Source organism: Hordeum vulgare, chromosome 1H (assembly GCF_904849725.1).
Source record: "Hordeum vulgare subsp. vulgare chromosome 1H, MorexV3_pseudomolecules_assembly, whole genome shotgun sequence".
Classification (NCBI taxonomy): Eukaryota; Viridiplantae; Streptophyta; class Magnoliopsida; order Poales; family Poaceae; genus Hordeum; species Hordeum vulgare.
In genome coordinates, this window is record NC_058518.1 from 406,577,593 (window position 1) to 406,599,088 (window position 21,496).

General features: G+C 42.2%; 1 long non-coding RNA gene and 2 pseudogenes across 1 annotated transcript; all 3 read right to left on the reverse strand.

The window, feature by feature from the left end:
• Positions 1-12,121: 12,121 nt before the first annotated feature.
• Positions 12,122-14,399, reverse strand: LOC123399721 (annotated as a pseudogene).
• Positions 14,400-14,753: 354 nt separating this feature from the next.
• On the reverse strand, positions 14,754-15,416 carry LOC123412293. The gene is made up of 2 exons (XR_006613464.1): positions 15,325-15,416; positions 14,754-14,957 (listed from the first exon to the last, which is right to left on the reverse strand). It is a non-coding gene; the product is annotated as an uncharacterized LOC123412293 (long non-coding RNA).
• Positions 15,417-15,721: 305 nt separating this feature from the next.
• Positions 15,722-16,670, reverse strand: LOC123399732 (annotated as a pseudogene).
• Positions 16,671-21,496: the final 4,826 nt, after the last annotated feature.

The window sequence follows — 21,496 nt, forward strand, 5'->3', positions numbered from 1 at the left end:
TCGTACTTTGCTTCAAGCAGCGCAACAACAAAACTCAGATGTATCGCAGTCGCTCAATAGGTTGCACAGTAATTCACCCAAAGCAGATACAGTTCAATCAGTTTTCAGTCGAGCGTCACCTCAGCATCGCAGAGACGGGGGTTATCGAGATAATCAACACAAAGACCAGGGGCGGAATCAGTTCGCTCCCCGTTATCACCCTGATGACCGCCGTCAGGTGCATTCTCCTCCGAGGAGTGGTTCGTATGCGTCCCGACACTACGACAACAGGCGCGCGTTCGGTGATGAGCGGAGTCCTGGATTTGATGCGAGAAATGTACTCGCCCAGAGAAGGATTGACAGCGGCAGAGCTCATAGAGATGGTTGATGACCCACAAGCGTATGGGATCTATCGTAGTACTCTCGATAAGTAAGAGTGTTGAACCCAACGAGGAGCAGAAGGAACTGACAAGTGGTTTTCAGCAAGGTTTTCTCTGCAAGCACGGAAATTATTGGTAACAGATAGTTGTGTGATAAGATGATTCGTAGCAAGTAGCAAGTAACAATAGTAACAAAGGTGCATCAAAGTGGCCCAATCCCTTTTGTAGCAAGGGACAAGCCTGGACAAACTCTTATATGAGGTAAAGCGCTCCCGAGGACACATGGGAATTTCTGTCATGCTAGTTTTCATCATGTTCATATGATTCGCGTTCCCTACTTTGATAGTTTGATATGTGGGTGGACCGGTGCTTGGGTTTTGCCCTTACTTGGACAAACATCCCACTTATGATTAACCCCTCTCGCAAGAATCCGCAACTACGAAAGAAGAATTAAAGCAAAGTCTAACCATATCATTAAACTAGTGGATCCAAATCAGACCCTTACGAAGCAACGCATAAACTAGGGTTTAAGCTTATGTCACTCTAGCAACCCATCATCTACTTATTACTTCCCAATGCCTTCCTCTAGGCCCAAATAATGGTGAAGTGTTATATAGTCGACATTCACATAACACCACTAGAGGGGAGACAACATACAACGCATCAAAATATCGAACGAATACCAAATTCACATGACTACTTATAGCAAGACTTATCCCATGTCCTCAGGAACAAAAGTGACTACTCACAAAGCATAATTATGTTCATGACCAGAGAGGTATTGAATAGCATTAAAGATCTGAACATATGATCTTCCACCGAGTAATCCAACTAGCATCAACTACAAAGAGTAATTAACACTACTAGCAACCTTAGAAGTACCAATAGGAGTCACGAGACGGAGATTGGTTACAAGAGATGAACTAAGGTTTGGAGACGAGATGGTGCTGATGAAGATGTTGATGGTGATGAGTCCCCTTTGATGAGAGGAGTGTTGGTGATGACGATGACGATGATTTCCCCCTCCGGGAGGGAAGTTTCCCTCGCAGGACGGCCCTGCCGGAGCTCTAGATTGGTTTTGCTCAAGTTCCGCCTCGTGGCGGCTGTGATTCATCCCGAAAGCCTCCTCCTGATTTTTTCTGGAACGAAACCCTCCTTATAGCAAAAGATGGGAGCCAGAGGGGCAACAGGGGGCCCACAAGCCACCTAGGCGCGGCCAGGGGGGTAGGCCGCGCCTGGCAGGCTTGTGGCCTCCTGGTGGCTCCCGTGTGGTACTTCTTCCGCCCGGTATTTTTTATAAAAATCAAAATAATTCCTCGTTGATTTTAACGGCTTTTGGAGTTGCGCAGAATAGGTATCTCAAACTTGCTCCTTTTTTCAGACCAGAATTCGAGTTGTCGGCATTCTCCCTCTTCATGTAAACCTTATAAAATAAGAGGGAAAAGGCATAAGTATTGTACCGTGAAGTGTAATAACAGCCCATAAAGCGATAAATATCAACATAAAAGCATGATGCAAAATGGACGTATCAACTCCCCAAAGCTTAGACCTCGCTTGTCCTCAAGCGGAAGCCGAGATCAATAAATATGCCCACATGTTTAGAGATACAGGTGTCGGTAAACAGAATACGGACATGCAGGCATCATGATCATAATTAGAACAACAATAGAGTCATATAAACTCTTATGATAAAGTGACAATTTCTTCACAAAGTAAAGTATGGGTCAAGAACCTTATTGAGAATTAACAACCAATAGCCTTTAGTCACTGAAGCAATTGCAATTTATCATAACATCGGAAAGAGTCAAATAAGAGCTTGTAAAGCAAATCCACATACTCAATCATCCTTTCGTCTTCTACAATTGCTAAAACTCACGTGGTACTCATGAGATCAAAGTTTCAGTTGGACATAGAAAAAGATAGGGGCTTATAGTTTCGCCTCCCAACTACTTACCTCAAGGGTAATGTCAACAATAATAATTCATGGATACTTACTTCCAAGTTGACATATGAATATAGATCTTTCCCTAGCACATGACGTTAGCCAAGATAAAGGCGAAATAAGGAATTGGTGTCGATCACCATGACTCTTTTAAGGACAAAAAGTAAAGGTACAAGATAGGCCCTTCGCAGAGGGAAGCAGAGGTTGTCATGCACTTTTGTGGCTTGGATGTGTGACCTCTTAGTGTAAAGGAACGTCACTTTATATTGCCTCCTGTGATAAAGAACTTTATTATGCAGTCTGTCGCTTTTATGTCTTCCTCATCACAGGTTCGTACAAAGCTAATTTTCCACACACTAATAGATCATACATATTTAGGGAGCAATTTTTTTATTGCTTGCATCGATGACAACTTACTTAAGGGATCTTATTCAATCCATAGGTAGGTATGGTGGACTCTCAAGGCAAAACTGGGTTGCAGGTTTATGGATGCACAAGTAGTATCTCTACTTAGTGCGGAAGTTTTGGCTGATATGAGGTGGATGCAAGCGTCACATGCTAAGGGATCTCTAGTCATATAACATTGTTAGGAACCAAGCAAACATAAATCATTATGTTGTCTTCCTTGTCCAACATCTACTTCTAAGCATGTAATAGTTTAATGAGTGTTCACAATCATAGACGGTGTCGAAGATGATATATTTATATGTGAACCTCTCTTTCTTTATTACTTCCTATTAATTGCAACAATGACCAAGGTCTACGTTTGTCCACCCACAACAAGTTTCAATCATCATTATTTTTATATGTGAATCCATCACTTCCCATAAGATCATTACATGATCTTTCATGCTCTTATTCTTCTATTATTCTTTTACTTAGATCATGGCATGAGGCAAGGCCCTTAACTAAAACACTCTTTATTATATGACTCACCAGCTGGAATATATTGGGGGTGACACAAAGCAAAACTCAAGCCTAGATCACTAAGAACTTTATTCTACTAGAGAAAGATAAAACCAAAAAGGATCGAACTAAGAAAAAGGTAAAGGCAAAAGATGTTATGGTGATACGATATCGGGGCAACTCCCCCAAGCTTGGCACAAGCCAAGAGGAGTGCCCATACCCGTGCTTAATTATCTTCCTTCGAAGGTGATGGTGGTGGAGTTGTCCTCTCTTTTGATTCCAAGAGGGCCATCAATATTTGATTTATATTTTGAAGTTCTGTGATATGTTTCTCCAGCAAAACAACTTCATGGGTGAGATAAATATTACGAACACGAGTTGTTTCACATAACCTCAAGAGTTCGATCAAGGATGGAGGTACAAGGTGGAGGTAGGGTTGAAGAAAATCCTATTCCTCAGCTTCTTCCTTGTTGAGCACCGATTGCCCTTCGTTCGACGCTGGATTATCCTCGTTAGTTTTGCCCTTAGTTTCTTCCAGCAGCCCTTCCTTGGCCTCCATGACCTCCATTCTTTTCAGATCAGCTTTTACTTCTTCAAAGACTTGAGGGAAATCGTTCTCCCTGACAGATTCATGAGACGACATCCTTGCCCTAATTCTGCGGCAGAAACAGGCTCGAAACGAAAACACAGGATATTTGCGCGATACGAGGATCAGACCTTCCGGGAGAATATATAATGAATTTTTCCCGACCAAAAGGAGTACTTCGCAAGAAAACGGAGTGCGGGAGGCACACGAGGTGCCCACAAGCCACCCAGGCGTGGCCAGGGGGGTAGGCCGCGCGTGGCAGGCTTGTCGCCTCCTCGTGCGCTTTCCGGACTACTTTAATTTTTTCTATTTTTCTAAAAAAAATCCAAAACGGAGAAAAATTGCTACTGGAAAAGTTTTCGAGTCGGTTTACTTACCGAATCACATACCTCTTCATTTTTGGAGTCTGAAACAGGCTGATAAATATCCCTTATGTACTCCTCCGGAGTTATGGTATTAATAATATTGCTTTCAACATTTATAGGGGTACCTCAGATATAATGCTTGATTCTTTGCCCATTTACCACTCTCGGAAAATTACCTTCCGTGTTGTTGATCTTGATGGCACTGGAACGATATACTTCCTCAACAATGTAAGGACCTTCCCATTTAGAGAAAAGCTTGCCTGCAAAAAATCTTAAACGAGAATTGTATAGCAAGACATAATCACCTACATTGAACTCACGTTTTTGTATCCTTTTATCATGCCACCTCTTAACTTTTTCTTTAAACAACTTGGCATTTTCATATGCTTGAGCTCTCCATTCATCAAGTGAGCTAATATCAAATAACCTCTTCTCACCAGCAAGTTTGAAATCAAAGTTGAGATCTTTGATTGCCCAATAAGCCTTATGCTCTAGCTCAAGAGGTAAATGGCATGCTTTACCGTAAACCATTTTGTATGGAGACATGCCCATGGGATTCTTATAAGCAGTTCTATAAGCCCACAGTGCATCATCAAGCTTCTTGGACCAATTCTTTCTAGACCTATTAACAGTCTTTTGCAGAATTAGTTTAATCTCTCTACTACTTAGCTCTACTTGACCACTGGACTGAGGATGATAGGGAGATGCAATTCTATGGTTGACATCATACTTAGCAAGCGTTTTACGGAAAGCACCATGAATAAAATGTGAACCACCATCAGTCATTAAATATCCGGGGACTCCAAATCTAGGGAAAATAACCTTTGTAAGCATCCTAATAGAGGTGTTGTGATCAACACTACTAGTTGGGATAGCTTCTACCCACTTAGTAACGTAATCAACATCAACTAGGATATGAGTATACCCTTGGACTTTGGAAAAGGTCCCATATAATCAAAAACCCAAACATCAAATGGTTCAATGACAAGTGAATAATTCATAGGCATTTCCTGACATTTACTGATATTACCTATTCTTTGACATTCATCACAAGACAAGACAAACTTACGGGCATCCTTGAAGAGGGTAGGCCAATAGAAACCGGATTGCAATACCTTGTGTGCAGTTCTATCTCCCGCATGGTGTCCTCCGTAAGCCTCGGAGTGACACTTCTGTAGGATCTGTCCCTGTTCATGCTCAGGTACACAACGTCTAATAACACCATCTACTCCTTCCTTATAAATGTGAGGATCATCCCAAAAGTAATGTCTCAAATCAAAGAAGAATTTCTGCTTTTGTTGGTATGTGAAACTAGGTGGTATATATTTTGCAACAATATAGTTTGCATAATCAGCATACCATGGTGTACTACGTGAAGCATTGACGATATTCAATTGCTCATCAGGAAAGCTATCATCAATAGGTTGTGGGTCATCAAGAACACTATCCAACCTAGACAAGTTATCTGCTACGGGGTTCTCAGCACCCTTCCTATCAACAACATGCAAATCAAATTCTTGTAGCAAGAGAACCCATCTGATAAGTCTTGGTTTAGCATCTTTCTTTTCCATGAGATACTTAATAGCAGCATGATCAGTGTGAATAGTAACCTTGGAATCAACAATGTAAGATCTGAACTTTTCACATGCAAACGCGACTGCTAAAAATTCCTTTTCAGTAGTAGCATAGTTTCTTTGGGCATTGTTTAGAGTTTTACTAGCATAGTGAATAACATTCAACTTCTTATCAAGTCTTTGTCCTAGAACAACACCAACATCATAATCACTAGCATCACACATAATTCCAAAAGGTAAGTTCCAATCAGGTGGTTGAACAATAGGTGCAGTTATCAAGGCCTTCTTAAGTATTTCAAAGGCTTCCTCACAATCATCGTCAAAAACAAAAGGAATATCCTTTTGCAAGAGATTGGTAAGAGGCCTAGAAATCTTAGAAAAGCCCTTAATGAACCTTCTATAGAAACCAGCATGACAAAGGAAACTTCTTATACCTTTAATGTCTGTAGGGCATGGCATTTTCTCGATCGCATCAACCTTAGCCTTATCGACTTCAATACCTCTTTCAGAAATTTTATGTCCTAAGACGATGCCTTCATTAACCATAAAGTGGCACTTCTACCAATTCAAGACAAGGTTGGTATCTTTACATCTCTGCAAAACTCGATCAAGGTGGCTGAGGCAATCATCAAAAGAAGACCCGTAAACGGAGAAGTCATCCATGAAAACATCAACAATCTTTTCACCAAAGTAAAAGAATATAGCCATCATACATCTTTGAAAGGTAGCAGGTGCATTACATAAGCCAAAAGGCATACGTCTGTAAGCAAATGTACCGAAAGGGCAGGTAAAAGTGGTTTTCTCCTGATCAGATTGTGCAACAGGTATTTGGGAGAAACCAGAATAACCATCTAGAAAGCATAAGTGTATGTGTTTAGACAATATTTCTAGCATTTGGTCAAATAAAGACAAAGGTAATGATCTTTCCTAGTGGCTTTATTCAATTTCCTAAAATCAATCACCATCTTATAGCTAGTAATAATCCTCCGTGGGATCAATTCATCTTTATCATTAGGGGCAACGGTAATACCTCCCTTCTTAGGGACGCAATGCACTGTACTTACCCAATCACTATAAGCAACAGGATAGATAATACCTGCTTCCAGGAGCTTTAGTATTTCTTTCCTTACTACCTCTTTCATCTTAGGATTTAATCTCCGTTGATGATCGGCAACTGGTTTGGAATCAGGATCGGTTTTAATTTTGTGCTAGCATAGAGTGGGATTAATTCCCTTAAGATCATCAAGAGTATATCCAATAGCAGCACGGTGCTTCCTTAGAGTTTTAAATAACTTCTTTTCTTCATGCTCTGAAAGGCTAGCACTAATAATAACAGGATATATCTCTTTTTCATCGAGATAAGCATACTTAAGAGTATCAGGTAACTGTTTAAGCTCAAACACAGGATCACCCTTTGGTGGGGGTGGATCTCCAAGCAGTTCAACAGGCAAATTATTCTTAAGGATAGGATGTTGTTCAAAGATAACTCTATCTATCTCATTCCTTTCATCCATATGCATATCATTTTCATGCTCAAGCAAGTATTGTTGTAAAGGATCAGTAGGAGGCACATCAATAGAAGCTAGGGCAATAATTTCATCCTTACTAGACAATTCTTTTTCCTGAGGTTGTCTACCAAACTTGGAGACATTGAACTCATGTGACACACCTTCAAAGCCAATAGTGACAGTTTGCTTCTCACAGTCAATATGAGCATTGACAGTATTGAGGAAAGGTCTGCCAAATATGATGGGACAAAAGCTATCTTGTGTGGGAGCAAGAAGGAGAAAATCAGCAGGATACTTAGTTTTACCACACAAGGCTTCAACATCTCTAACAATTCCCAAAGGGTAGATAGTATCTCTAATGGCAAGCTGAATAGTGACATCAATGGGTTCCATCTCGACAGGTGCAATCTCGTTTTTAAATTCATCATATAAAGATTGAGGTATTGCACTAACACTAGCACCCACGTCACATAAACCATGATAACAATGATCTCCTATTTTAACAGAAATAACAGGCGTGCCAACAGCATGCCTATGTTTGTCTCTAGCATGCGGTTTAGCAATTCTAGCAGCATATTTACAGAAGTGAATATCATGGACATCAACATTGTCGGACGGGAGATCTTTGATAATAGCAATGCTAGGTTCAACTCTAATTTGCTCAGGGGGTGTAGCCCCTACGTATCACAGTTGAAGCTTTAGAATGATCCTTTATTCTAACAGGGAAAGGTGGTTTCTCAATGTAAGCACTAGGAACAATAGGATCATTATAAGCAATGACTTTCTCTTCAATTGGATTGGGTTTAACCACATTGACTTCTAAGGGAGGATGAGATTTAAACCACTTCTCTTTAGGGAGATTAATATGAGCAGCAAATGATTCACATAATGAAGCTACTATCTCAGAGTCAAGTCCATGTTTAGCGCTAAAATCACAAAAATTATTTGTTTCAACGAAGGATTTAACGCAATCGAGCTTAAGATTCATACCTAACTCCTTACCTTCATAAAACTCCCAATCTTCAGAGTTGCATTTAATTCTTTCCAATAAATTCCATTTGAAGTCAATATCTCTCTTTATAAAAGAACCGGTACAAGAACTGTCAAGCATGGTGCGATTATCATGAGAAAGCCGAGCATAAAAGTTCTGAATAATAATTTCTCTTGAGAGCTCATGGTTGGGGCATGAATATAACATTGACTTAAGCCTCCCCCAAGCTTGAGCGATACTTTTTCTATCACGAGGCCAAAAGTTATAGATATAATTCCAATCACGATGTACCAAATGCATAGGATAAAGCTTTTGATGAAATTCCAATTTCAATCGGTTGTGGTTCCATGATCCAGTATCATCACATAGCCTATACCATGTCAATGCTTTATCCCTCAAAGATAAGGGAAAGACCTTCTTCTTGACCTCATCCTCGGGCAAACCTGCAAGCTTAAATAAACCACAAACTTCATCTACATAGACTAGTTGCTTGCCCGTGCGTTGCCACGGAATAAATTATACAATAATAATATACATTTTTTTAATTCAGCAACTACCGAATAACTATACAAAGAAATGTATTAAGAGGTCGTTTCACCACCATTTTGCAAGAGGGTAAACACGTTTCACTCTTATTTTTGTAGACCTATATCTAGTGGCGGAGCTAGAGAAGAAATACTGAAGGGGCGAAAGGCTAATACAAAAATCTTGAGGGGGGCAAAGACTATATTTTTTCTAATTAAGCACTTTCAAAAAAAAAATCTTCAGACATTTTGTCAAGGTTGGGGGCCTTGGCAAGCATGTAGCTCCACCAATGCCGATATCCACCCTCGTCCTAACCCTAGTGACATTAATGACAATGGTCGGCTTAACCTCCTTCCACTTGTTTTGACAAAGCACATGATTTGAAAATGGAATAATAGTCATCCTATTTAGTGAAGACATTAGTCGAATGGCATACTACATATGTCCTCCCTCTAGTGATCTAAAACATCTTCTATTAGTTTACAAATGTCTTTGTTTACACGGGGTCATCCTCCTTTTAAAAAAATTAAGAAGCAAATAATGTGGTATGATTCATGGGTAATGGGTATCCATTGCCATCCCTGGATATTAAGTCTCATTAGATGACATGTAACACGTAACATGTTTGATCACATCAACAATAGCATATACCATAAGCTAATTAATTTCCTTTTGTTATAATGAATAAGAAAAATGATAGTAGAAACATATGACATTCAATAAAAAATACATGTCCACTGTTGTATATTTACATGGAAATTTTGTAGTAATATCCATTCTAATAAAAAATTGCTTAGAGCATTGACTACCAGTTACATGAAAGTGGATACATGCCCTTATAAATAAGTCACCACCAAGTCCTAATCAGCAATGGAGTTTATTCCTTCCAACCAAAGAAGTGGTTTATGATCTGAAATATAGAACCGAAAAACATTTAGTGAAGAGTAACCGAAAGTATCATACATATGTCTGAATATATGTGCAACACCGCATGAACTGTAAATCACATGTATATGAACATCATGGTTTCCACTTTCCAAAAAAAATCAAACACAAATTCAACCTGATTAGTACATGTTCAGGTCTTTCATATTTCCTTGAATTTATCTTACCTATTTTAATGTTCATTCAACATCTGAGATCTAATGGAACAAGATACATTACTGGATTGTGTTCGTCTCCAATGTAGTTAGAGTGGAACAATCGGAAGCACTCATCTGATGGGAAATAAGCCAAGCTTGAAAGGCATGTGACGTATTTTACATATTGGGAAAAGCTTAGCTAATCACAAGGCACATCTGATACTTGCAAGTGGCACTACCTCACCGTAAAATGCTACAAATAGGCGTAGGCCGATCTGCATTGGTTTACCAAAGAAAATCTAAAAATGCTTAGTTTTATTGCATTGAACATATGATTTTAAACCCTTAAAATACTCCGTAGACAATTATTATGATCAACTACATTTATGAAGATAATTCTAAAATACACTTAAGAATTTTCCAGAACTAACGTATTATATAAATTTGAGAGCAACATCTAAATGATGGGATTAACAAGAAGGCGTGTACTAAATCCAGCATCATCTTAACTTTAGTGATCTAAAAGATCTTATATTAGTTTACAGAGGGAGTAACATATAGATATTTAGCTAGTCTTAACTATTAGGTAGGTGTGTATAGAAAACTCTCGACTACAATATTTTAGTACATCATAGTACAAAAGGTTCAGCGATGTGGAGCTTACAAAGTATTCCACCTTAGTTTATCCTACATTGCTACAACCTACATATATTTACTTGCAAGAGTCCTGAAAGAATTGTTGTTACATCACACAAATATGGCCATCAAAGAAAAACAGAAAGCAAGCTGCATTCTGTGCCAAAACTAGGGAATATCACCTATCGTAGGAGTATTTTCAGCAAGAACCATGATTTGCTACTACTCCTATTTTCAGGAAAGAGATAAGGTAGATGCAGCACTAACAAGATGGTGTTTGTCCTGGCAATCTATTAATACAGTAACTGGCTTCCAATACCAGGGCTCAACACTTTTTCTTCTTATATGGGACAATTCTTGATCACCTACTTGGTGGAGCTACTCTCCAACAAGAACACTGGAAAGGGCCATGGCCATGGCTACATGCTTGCATGCCTCTTCTTTGCCTCCAAGACAGTTGAGTCACTCTCACAACGGCAGTGGTACTTCGGCGCCCGCAGAATTGGATTCCAGGTGCGCGCAACACTGATGGTGTCCATATACAAGAAGTCCTTGCTAATGAAGAACTCGAGCACATTTGCAGGGAAAGTTGTCAACTTCCTTGATGTTGACGTCGAGAAGGTTGGTGAGTTCTTCTGGTACATCCATGGGATTTGGTTGCTGCCCTTGCAAATTTTCTTGGCACTTGGCATCCTGTACCGTAGTCTTGGTGCAATGGCCTCGCTGTCTGCAGTCCTTGTAACAGTGTTGGTGATGGTGAGCAACACACCACTGGCAAATTCGCAGCAGAACCTCAACATGAAGATAATGGAGGCGAAGGACTCGCGCATCAAGGCTATGGCCGAGGCAATGAAGAGCATGAGAATCTTGAAGCTTCATGCATGGGAGACAACCTACTTGGACAAGCTCCTGAAGCTTAGGGATGTGGAAAGGGGGTGGCTCAGGAAGTATCTCTACACGTGCTCAGCGATAGCTTTCCTATTCTGGGCCTCACAAACGTTGGTTTCGGTCGTTACCTTTGGTGTCTGCATCCTTGTGGAGATACCATTGTCTGCTGGAACAGTCTTATCGGCCCTTGCCACGTTCAGAATCCTCCAAGACCCAATCTATAACCTCCCAGAGCTTGTGTCAATGGTCACACAAACCAAGGTGTCCTTGGATAGAATAGAAGAATTCATCAAAGAAGACCACCAGGGGAAGCCAAGTTGCTATGGCAACATAACTGGAACAAAGGATTTGGCAATGGCTGGTGAAATAGTAACTGAATCAGGAGAGTACAGTTGGGAAGCTGCCAATAGCATGAAGAGAACAAAGGTAACACTCAAGATCAACAACAAGGTGAGCATCGAGAAGGGTCTCAAGGTTGCGGTGTGCGGGCCAGTTGGTTCAGGCAAATCAAGCCTTCTTTACAACATCATGGGAGAGATTCCAAGGATCAGTGGTGCAGAACCAACGGTTGTTGGATCAAGGGCATACGTCCCTCAGAGTGCGTGGATTCAAACTGGGACAGTTTAGGACAATGTGCTATTTGGGAAGGCTATGGACAGAAGCTTATACGAAGAGGTGCTACAAGGGTGTGCTTTGGATAGAGATTTGGGGTTATGGGCCAATGGAGATATGACTGAAGTAGGGGAAAGGGATGTGAACCTAAGTGGAGGCCAGAAGCAGAGGATCCAGCTTGCCACGACATTGTACAGCGATTCTGATGTTTACTTCTTGGATGATCCCTTCAGTGTTGTGGATGCGCATACCAGTGCACATCTCTTCAAGGTAATTACACATGGGCAATCTGCAATACATAAGCAACACATGAGCTTTAAGGGCAATCACTACAATTTACAGGCCTACAACATAAGACGTGAAACATAACCAAACAAGTAAACACACCGTTTATGGTACTAATTTGTATAGCCATTAAGTGCGTTGCCACGGATCAAAAAACGCATTATGATCAAACAATTGTTCTAACTAAAAAATGTGGTTCTAATATGATAATGCATGGTTTCAATTCATGAACACATTAATTCTCTCTGACGTCTTTCTTCCCACGCAATTGTCGTATCCTTTTACCCACTCCTCCCTTGTATGATTTCTTTTCCTTACCTTTCCTTTCCCTTCACTTTTTTTCACACTAACGTGTGGGTAAATCCTCTTGAAAATCATTTTGTCATCGATTCAAAATATTATTTGATCTCATTTTTGGAGATCAATAGTTGAATGGAAACTTAAGAAGTTCCTCTCACAACTAACTGAAAATAAATATGCACTCCTATAAATATAAAAACAAAGGACAAACCCTTATTTTTTGTGAAAAAATAGACCCTCTCAAACGGCATATAGTACTGCCAAACCCAAAGGAAAAAAGACCTACAAAAGAGGAATGTTTAATGCAAAACATATGACCTTTAGGTCACTCTCATAAAAGTTATTCATGTACGTATCGGTCAAATAACTGGGCAGGGGGCTTTTCTCCATACTATAATTCAATCAAACCATGGCACAACCATAATAGTTTTTCCGCATGGAAAGCATGACATATTCGCTTACTTGAATTACTCCTATATTTTTCTCATGCACAAACATTTCCCTTACAAATAGTTTTCATTCGATAACAATGTATACAATGCAGCTTCGTGTCTATATATTTTTCGGGTATTCCGTGGCAATATAAGATGGTAACTAAAAGTTGAGTTTGAATTCAGTAATTGAGCTTTCATGCATTAGAGTCGACAAGCTACACAAAACAAGTAAACTCAATAACAAGGCAAACAACTCACCAGGCAGTTTGTTTCCACTTTTTCTATCAACACTTCGCTGATTGGTGTGGTTGTTGGCAAATAGCCGTGTATGATGGCGCTTCTAGACCACCACAAATGTAACGGGTGGCTGATAATTGGGCTCCAAGGATGCGCATGCCTACGTTTATTAAAACAAAATGTTCAGGCCCCATGTAGATCCCATGTGAGAATGTTTAGAGAAATGAAATCTCACATTTCTAATCGCATCAAGCTCATACAACAGAACCTGATAGAACTGTCCTTCACTAACACCATCCCTGAAATTGGACAATTGTGTTAGGTTTAGAAAATAATGCCAATTGGACATGCTTAATCTAAGATTAATACCTGTAGAATATGATCCTGTGGGTTTTTTGACCAGTTGATCTCTTAAAGGAAATGAGAAGTTCTCTACATAGAATATTTATATTCAGGTATAGAGGTATTATTGCAAGTGAATAAATTCAGGTCTTTACTCCTGGCGATGGGTATTAACATGTATGTCCTCTGCATGTCTGCATATTAAATATGTGAACTTCTGCACGTGCACCATTCTACAATATTCAGATATTGCAAGTGAACAAGATCATACCTAACCATTCCACCAGTTATAGTCCCTCTCTGAGGATCTTGCCACACTTTAAAAAGATCTTGTATCAACTCCTGACGACGGGTTTGTGCACTCACCAATCCAGCATACTTGGTGACCTCGGGCCAATCTTGAGAAGAAACAACCTGCATGAGCATGAAATCATCACAATATCATTGGACGACCAACCTGATGAACATAGCAACAGTATAACTGAAAAGTGGATGTTCAACATAGAAAGAGCAAACTTTTGCCACAAAATAATACATAAATAATGATTTAAGATTGACATGTTATGCACCTACAACTGCGATGGAAGGGCTAGAATCTTCTCTAGGATGAGGATGGGTAACATCAGCGCCAAATATAATGGTTGGTCTGTCTCTAACAAGGGGAATTCTCCTTGACAAAGCATCGACGAGTATAGTGAAGATTCTATTAATACACAGAAGAAGAAAAACGAGAAATGACGGTGACTTTGGAACAACCCATTTCACAGCTCAAAGGGCCAACAGAGTGAGGGTCCAGATAGCTACATCACCACTGGAGAAAAGCCCATTTCGTTACTGAGTTATGGGCCAGATAGGTTAATGTTAACTGGGCCCAGCATGGCCTTTTTTCAACATTTTCAACAACCGGAAGCATTAAAAAAAAGGAATACATACTAACTTTTCAGAAAAACTCAGCAACAATATCTATTTATTTCCAAACAGGAAATACATTGCAGCTTTAAGCCTTTAATAATACATGCTCCATGTTCAGCTACAACTCACTGTAACTCTCTCATAAACGCATCTTTGACCTTTAACCCCTAGACTACAACGATCCCTCTACTGTAACAAATAGCGATTTTGACATACCAGAGTAACACACAATCAATCATCAAGTAGTAATAATAACAAGAATCTCAAGCTGAAAATAGAAGTAATCAAACCTGGGTACAAAACCGCATGCATAAGTAACAAGATGACAAGAAGCAGCAAAATCATCAGTGCCTCTGGTTGCAGGAAGAGTAGGGCAGAGCAGAGGTCTCACCAACTTTTTCCTCCATCCCCACATTTGTTTCCACGGAATTGATTCGCACGGGGGTTCATCATAGCCGCCCATATGCGTACGCCTGCACGTTAGAGAGGGCATTATTGTTATGGTGGAAATAACTAAGGGTTCATGAGAGTTGGCAAGAGATATAGTAGTTAGCAATTGGCAGCCAAGGGGAAGTAGTACCACACATATGCATAATGGCACAGGCATGGTGACAGAGTAATTGGCAGCCGACAATGTAGGTTGAGTGACCCCCCCCACACACACCCCAAGCCTATGGGGGCAGTTGTGTGATTATCCTTCTAATTTTGCTGACCCACGATAAATGTTTCCTTTTTATTCAAGCAATTATACATGCCAAAAATGAGCAGGTCATGCATTTATTATTGCAGCATGGCTAGCACTAACAACTACCAAGTGTGCACCGAAGATGGGACCGTTACCTCTTACTGTCGGTTACATGCTGATGACTCCATGATCAACCACCACTCCATAAGAAGCCTCTGAAAGTGCCTCCCCACCAAACAGGATAAAGTTGTCTGCTTAGACTGAATTAGTGAGGGTCAACATTCAACAACATACCCGATTAGGTCGTCCTTACCAAATGTTGTGTATTAACATCCGAACACCAACAAAGATACACATTAGTCGTAGCACAAAGCTAAATGAAGCTAAGCATCGACGACGACTATGCTTAAATTGAAGGTACAACAGCCAAATATGTTGTTAGTACTTGTGGTAAAACACGGCGGGTGCAGATCAGCAGTGAAGTCCAGTGCATAATAGTAGCCAACAATCTTCCTAGACTTTGTTTGGTATGGCATCCAATCCATGTCAGCTCTAGAAGGCAGTGATGTAATGGAGCTTTAAGAGTATGATGACCTGAATGTTATCATAAGGAGATATAAACCATGTACCAATACAGTCACTAAAAAGTTGTTGGCTTTTCAACAATAGAAAATTAACCAGTGAAGTCAATGTGATGAATTATCGGAGTTGCAACTTTGAATATGTAAACCGATGCTCTAAAACACGAAGCTGCACTCTTCTCCAAATAAAACATGACTGACTCACATTTGCCTCAGCTGCAGGGTTGACATTTCCATTAACTGAATAAGCACCACCCAGGATAATGATCTGCCCAATCTTCTTGGGGAAAGAAGGGTCAAGCTCGACGGCCAGCGCGAGGTTGGTGAGGGGGCCGAGGGCGACGACGGTTACTTGTCCGGGGTAGGGGTTCGCCTACTCGACAAAGAAGGCGGCGGCGGACTGCTCCACCGCCTTGCCAGCCGGCGGATGGAAGTTCTGGTTGCTGAGGCCATCCGAACCGTGGATGAAGCTGGCAATCCGTAGCTTGGTGGCTTTCTGAATTTTATTCACGGTGAAGCGCACAGACATTCAGTCTAAGCCAGCAAACACTTGATCGATCGAGATGTCACAAATTTTGACTGAATGAGATGCCATACAGACAAACACACACATACATTGATACATACATGATGTAATGGATTGAGGGTACCTTGATTGTTACATGGGAACCCTCCGTGACGGGGATGTCGGTCCTCCCAACGGTCTCCAGCTGAAATCAAGCTAGAGATCGGTTCGATTAGCATCGGAAAGACCCATTCGTGAGAACGGAGAGTCGAGCACGGGGGAGGGGAGGGGAGTGGAGTGGACCGACGAGGTGCAGCGCGTTGCGGGTGGCGAGGGCGGTGTAGACGTTGCTGAAGATGGTGGTGAGGCCAACCACCTCCAGCTCTGGCGACCTCAGCGCCACGAAGATGGCCATAGCGTCATCTGTGGTTCATCCACCCCACCGCGAGTTTGCGAACAATGCGAGATTGGTTAGGGGGTGGGATAGGATAGATCAATAAGACAGGGGGGAGGAACAAGGGACGGGTGGACATGGATCCCGGGGATCGATCGCGGCGGCGTTGGTTGCGCTGGCGGATCGAGCGAGGTGGAGACAGAGAGAGGGGGGGGGGATCCAGGAGGCTCAGTTGGGAGCATCGCAGGAGGGGATCGTGCGTTCGTGGGTGCATTCTTTTTTTTTATGTGCAGGGTCGTACAAGGAGGTGGGATCCCTAGGAGGTCGAACCATAAACGAGGTTGAACCATCACGACGGCACATCCTGCTTTAATAGTAGAGATTAGATGCAAGTCGGGATGTTACGTTCCATTTCCTGTAAAAGGATTAGCCAACAGATTCTCTAGCATACCCGAAGGAATTTCATAACAAATATTTTCAGTATATGCAGTAGGTTGAGGAGCAACTCCTTGTACTTCCGTTCGAGGTGAAGATACCCCGAACAAGCTCCTCAAAGGATTAGTTTCCGTAGTGACAAGTGACAATAAATTTCAGCACACTATATAAATGTTTCCTTACCAAATTCCACTTACCAAAGTCGCTTCACTCCCCGGCAATGGCGCCAAAAAAGAGTCTTGATGACCCACAAGTGTAGGGGATCTATCGTAGTCCTTTCAAGAAGTAAGAGTGTCGAACCCAACGAGGAACAGAAGGAACTGACAAGTGGTTTTCAGCAAGGTATTCTCTGCAAGCACTGAAATTATCGGTAACAGATAGTTGTGTGATAAGATGATTCGTAGCAAGTAGCAAGTAAAACTAGTAACAAAGGTGCAGCAAAGTGGACCAATCCCTTTTGTAGCAAGGGACAAGCCTGGACAAACTCTTTTATGAGGTAAAGCGCCCCCGAGGACACATGGGAATTTCTGTCAATCTAGTTTTCATCATGTTCATATGATTCGCGTTCGCTACTTTGGTAGTTTGATATGTGGGTGGACCGGTGCTTGGGTGCTGCCCTTACTTGGACAAACATCCCACTTATGATTAACCCCTCTCGCAAGCATCCACAACTACGAAAGAAGAATTAAGACAAAGTCTAACCATATCATTAAACTAGTGGATCCAAATCAGCCCCTTACGAAGCAACACATAAACTAGGGTTTAAGCTTCTGTCACTCTAGCAACCCATCATCTACTTATTACTTCCCAGTGCCTTCCTCTAGGCCCAAATAATGGTGAAGTGTTATGTAGTCGACGTTCACATAACACCACTAGAGGAAAGACAACATACAATGCATCAAAAATATCGAACGAATACCAAATTCACATGACTACTTATAGCAAGACTTATCCCATGTCCTCAGGAACAAAAGTGACTACTCACAAAGAATAATTATGTTCATAACCATAGAGGTATTGAATAGCATTAGAGATCTGAACATATGATCTTCCACCGAGTAATCCAACTAGCATCAACTACAAAGAGTAATTAACACTACTAATAACCTTACAAGTACCAATCGGAGTCGCGAGATGGAGATTTGTTACAGGAGATGAACTAGGGTTTGGAGATGAGATGGTGCTAATGAAGATGTTGATGGTGATGAGTCCCCTCCGATGAGAGGAGTGTTGGTGATGACGATGGCAACGATTTCCCCCTCCGGGAGGGAAGTTTCCCCGGCAGGACGGCCCTGACGGGGCTCTAGATAGTTTCTGCTCAAGTTCCACCTCGTGGCGGCGGCGATTCCTCCCAAAAGCCTCCTCCTGATTTTTTCTGGAGCTAAACCCTCCTTATAGCAAAAGATGGGAGCCAGAGGGGCAACAGGGGGCCCACAAGCCACCTAGGCGCGCCCAGGGGGGTAGGCCGCGCTTGGTAGGCTTGTGGCCTCCTGGTGGCTCCCCTCTGGTACTTCTTCCGCCCAGTATTTTTTATAAAAACCAAAATAATTCCTCGTTGATTTTCACGGCTTTTGGAGTTGTGCAGAATAGGTTTCTCAAACTTGCTCCTTTTTTAGACTAGAATTCCAGCTGTCGGCATTCTCCCTCTTCATGTAAACCTTATAAAATAAGAGGGAAAAGGCATAAGTATTGTACCGTGAAGTGTAATAACAGCCCATAAAGCGATAAATATCAACATAAAAACATGATGCAAAATGGACGTATCAATGGTTTCGACAGAGATCGTCCGAGTGGAAGCAATACTGCAGTTTCTGGTCCTGAGTGCTTCAGTAGAGCAATCCGTTCTGCTGATATTCCCCCTTACATCAGGTTGGCAGCTAGAATAAGTAAGTTCATAGGAGAATCCAAGCTTGAAACATGGCTTGATGACTACCGAGTGGCAGTGCAGATTGGTGGAGGCAATGACAGTGTCGCCATGAAGCATTTGCCTCTGATGTTGGATGGTTCGGCCAAGGCGTGGCGGAATCAGTTGGCTCCTTCTAGCATCTACTGTTGGGAGGATCTCGCCCAAGTGTTCATCAAAACATTCGAAGGCACGTGCAAGCGTCCTACCGGTCTGCCGAGCTACAACTTTGCGTGCAGAAGTCAAATGAATCTTTGAGAGATTACATTCAAAGCTGGCGTCAGATACAGAGAATTGTACTTGAAGTTCGGTCGTACATGCGACATGTCCATGAGCAAGATGATGGAGATTGCTGCCCGATACGCCAACGGCGAAGAAGAAGACCGCATCCACAACGGTAAAGGGAAAGCAGTCGACAACTATGCTGGTGGCAATTCCAATCGGAAGCAGAAGTGCAAGGCTGATGGTTCAACTCCAGCAAAAGCAGCCGCCCTGGCGGCACAAGGAAAATTCAAGGGAATATCCAAAGGACAATTTCTCCCCAAGAAGTCTAAGGGCCAGATGGATGATTTGGATCAACCGTGTGTACTCCACACGAAGAAAGATGAAGATGGTAATCTGATATTGCCTAAGCACACCACTCGTCAGTGTAGGCTTTTGATCCAACAGTTTAAAGAGGATCAGACGAGTGGAAAAGATCCTCAAAAGGAGAACGATGAAGAAAAATATGATTTCCCAGAAGTTCAAGCAACCCTGATGTTTTTTGCTGACGTAGAGAGTAGGAGTCGACTGAGGGTCATCAACAGAGAAGTTAACATGGTTGTACCCTCCACCACCACATACCTCAAGTGCTCACAGATCCCCATAACGTTTGATCAGTCGGATCACCCAGCTCATGTCCCTACTCCTGGTCGACAGGCTCTGGTGGTTGATCCAGTTGTGGAAGGCGTTCGGCTTCAGAAGGTCCTGGTGGATGGAGGAAGCGGGTTGAATATATTGTATGCAGAAACTCTCAAGGGGATGGAAATTCCGATGTCCCAACTCAGCGAGAGCAATATGCAGTTTCATGGAGTCATTCCCGGAAAGAAGGCCAAGTCACTTGGCCAGATTGCATTGGACGTTGTTTTCGGCTCTGATAAAAACTTCCGCAAGGAGAAGTTGACATTCGAGGTGGTGCATTTCCAGAGTGCATACCATGCCATCCTTGGTCGTCCAGCCTATGCTCATTTCATGGCCCGACCAGGTTTCATGTATTTGAAGATGAAGATGCCAGGGCCCAAGGGAGTCATCACAGTCACATGCAATCGATAAAGAGCCGAAGAGTGCTTGCAACGAGGCTCTAAAATTGCTGATCAACAGATGGATGTGGTCGAACTAGAGGGATATCGGAAGAATGCTGACCCTACCCACCTGATGCGCTCCAAGAAGCCCGCTTCTGAGTCTGCTTTTCAGTTGGCACGCAAAGTCAAATCAGTGAACATCCACCCGACAGATCCTAATACTGCTCCGACCAACATATCCACAACACTCGACAGCAAATAGGAAGCCGAGCTCATCCAGTTCCTCCGTGAGAACTGGGACATATTTGCATCGAAGCCTGCTGACATGCCGGGTGTACCTAGGGAACTGGCTGAGCACCAACTGAGAGTGGATCCGAAGGCAAAGCCTGTCAGAGAGCATTTGCGTCGGTCTGCAGCCAAAAATAGAAAAGTAATCGGCTAGGAGGTGGCACGACTCTTGGAGGCGAAGTTCATATGCAAGGTCTACCACTCCGAGTAGCTCGCGAATGTCGTCAGGGTCCCCAAGAAGGACAAATCCCTTCATATGTGTATCGATTTCAAGAACATCAATAAGCTCTGCCCGAAAGATCACTTTCGATCCCCCGCATTGATCAAATTGTCGATTCGACTGTGGGGTGTGAGCGCTTATCTTTTCTTGATGCTTATTCCTCTATCATCAGATCCGTCTGTTTGGCCCAGATGAAATAAAAAAGGCCTACATCACCCCTTTCGGGTGTTTCTGTTATATCACCATGCCTTTTGGTCTGAAGAATGCCAGCGCCACTTTCATGTGTATGATCCAGAGGTGCCTGCTTGATCTGATCAGTCGGAACATCGAAGCATACATGGATGATATTGTGGTCAAGTCTCGCAAAGGTTCCGACCTGTTGACTGACCTAGCAGAAACATTCACCAACCTGAGGAAGTATGACATCAAACTGAACCCAGCTAAGTGCACTTTCGGAGTCCCTGGCAGCAAGTTACTCGGTTTCCTCGTTTCCGAATGTGGGGTCGATGTCAACCCCGAGAAGATCGGCGCCATCGTTCGGGTGCAAAGCCATGTGCGGGTGCACGATGTACACAAGCTCACTGGCTATCTGACAGCGTTGAGTCGGTTCATCTCTCGTCTCGGTGAGAAGGCATTGCCTTTATACTGACTGATGAAAAAATCTGATGTGTTCGAGTGGAATCACGAGGCACAAGCAGCGTTTGTCGAGCTAAAAGCCCTG